At 45.4% G+C, this 2348-nt stretch overlaps 1 protein-coding gene and 1 pseudogene across 1 annotated transcript in view; one reads left to right on the top strand and one right to left on the bottom strand.

The window, feature by feature from the left end:
* PHACTR4 (phosphatase and actin regulator 4) overlaps positions 1–2348 on the bottom strand; it is a 149235-nt gene that overhangs the window by 136093 nt on the left and 10794 nt on the right. The window lies entirely within an intron of this gene.
* On the top strand, positions 11–548 carry LOC103269525 (annotated as a pseudogene).

Here is a 2348-nt window from a genome sequence, read left to right as displayed (position 1 = left end):
GGCGTGGCTGGTGGTGTTCGTGCCCCTGTGGATCATGTCGTTCCTTTGCTTGGTGGTCCTCTATTACATCGTCTGGTCCCTCCTGTTCCTGCGGTCCCCGGATGTGATAGCCGAGCAGCGGACACACGTGACCATGGCCATCAGCTGGGTAACCGTCATCGTGCCTCTGCTCACCTTCGAGGTCCTGCTGGTTCACCGATTGGATGGCCACAATGCCCTCTCTTACCTCTCTATATTTGTCCCCCTTTGGCTCTCCTTGATAGCCTCAATGGCCGCATCGTTTAGGCAAAAGGGGGGCAACCACTGGTGGTTTGGTATTCGCAGAGATTTGTCAGTTTCTGCTGGAAATTTTCCCGTTTCTGAGAGAATATGGCAACATTTCCTATGATCTCCATCATGAAGACAGTGAAGATGCTGAAGGAACATGGGTTCCAGAAGCTCCAAAAATTGCTCCGATGTTTGGAAAGAAGGCCAAGGTAGTGATAACCCAGAGCCCTGGAAAGTATGCTCCCCCACCTCCCAAATTAAATATTGAAATGCCGGATTAAACTCCCCTTCCAGGCAGGGCCCACACGCGGAATAGAGACCACACACACACACACACACAGACTCCACCTTGCGTTTGCCTCTCTGTTCATGCTCCCAAACCTGGGTCTGGAAATGGGCTCCGGACGCCATCATCTCATTCCTTGTTTGCGACTGATGCCTGCCTGAGGCTCAGAAGTGTGCCCCACAGATGGAAGAGTTTATGAACAGGTGTGAGGAGTGTACCTGGGTGCGAGAACTTGCTTTCCAGGTTGGTGCGTTCAGATCTAACTGGGGGCAGTAAGTTGAATTGTTGTAGTAGGTCCTCAAAAGGAATAATCACACAGCTTTTTAAAAGTGCTGCTGTACCCATCAAAAGTATTGTCTTAAAAAATATTTTTATACACTGCTTGTCTAAAATTGTATTTCAGTTTGTGCCTGTCATGACATAATAGCATGACTCTTTATCCTCTTGCCCACCACTTGTTTATAAAATGCATAGTTGTTATTTTTAGTGTTCCTCGTGGTAAAATAATTTTTCTTTGGGCTTTGCTGAGACTGGTCTTTAATGTTCTAAGAGATGAATTTTTCTAATGGAGTGAATCCACGCATATATCGTAAGTATATGAACTTTTTAGTGGTGTAATGTGTTGAATTCTAGTTCTCTGCAGTACGATGTTTTACGTTAAAGTATTTTTTTAAGTTTATATATGACAGTATGTCTATTGCAGATGTCCTGAAAGACGACATAAAACGTTAATATCAAAAAAAAAGATTGGGGTGGGGGTCACACCTCATCAACAAGGGTACCTACATAATGAACATCTGTATACCTAACCCTGAATTGCACCCCATCTTTAAAATAAAAAATATAAAAATTTAAAAAATAAAAACAGAACTAAGACACAAACCCACACATTAGCCTAGGCTTATACAGGGTCAGAAACATCAATATCCCTGTCTCTGTTCCCACATCTTGTCCTACTGGAAGGTCCCATCTCCTACGAAAATGCTTTCTTCTGGAAAATCTCCTAAAGGACCTGTCAGAGGGCTGTTTTACAATTAATTTAAAAAAATGAAACAGGAAGTTAGCTGGGTATATGCCTGAAGTCACAGCTACTCCAGAAGTCAAGGTTATGGTGAGCATGCAGTGATTGTGCCACTGCACTACAGCCTGGGCATCAGAATGAGACTCTGACTCAAAATTAATAATAAAAATAAAGAAGCCGGGCTCAGTGGCTCAGCCTGTAATCTCGTGCCTTGGGAGGCTGAGGTGAGTGGTTTGCCTGAGCCCGCGGGTTCGAGACCCACCTGGGCAACTTGGCGAGAACTCATCTCTACAATAAATCAAAAATCAGCTGGGTGTGGTAGCGTATGCCTGTAATTCCAGCTACTCGGAAGGCTGAGGCGGAAGGATCGCCAGAGCCCAGCAGGCGAGGCTGCGGTGGCCGGGAGCGGCCACTGCACTCCAGTCTGGGCGACCGAGTGAGACTCCAACTCAAAAAAACAAACAAAACAAAGCAAAATTTAATATTTACCCATGGAAGAATATTACAATTATGGAATATGAGAAACTGCAAAGGAAAAGTGAATGGCTATAGGATGAATATATTTCAGTTTCTCTACAAAGCAAAAATGAAATAGCCGGGCTCGGTGGCTCAGCCTGTAATCCCGCGCTTTGGGAGGCTGAGGTGAGTAGATTGCCTGAGCCCGCGGGTTCAAGACCTGCCTGGGCAACTTGATGAGACCTCATCTCTACAATAAATCAAAAATCAGCCGGGCGTGGTAGCGCGCACCTGTAGTTCCAGCAACTTGGAAGGCTG

This window comes from Carlito syrichta, unplaced genomic scaffold (assembly GCF_000164805.1).
Source record: "Carlito syrichta isolate Samal-C Ts95f unplaced genomic scaffold, Tarsius_syrichta-2.0.1 Scaffold309286, whole genome shotgun sequence".
In the NCBI taxonomy this organism is placed as follows: Eukaryota; Metazoa; Chordata; class Mammalia; order Primates; family Tarsiidae; genus Carlito; species Carlito syrichta.
This window is presented reverse-complemented; position numbering and strand designations above follow the sequence as displayed.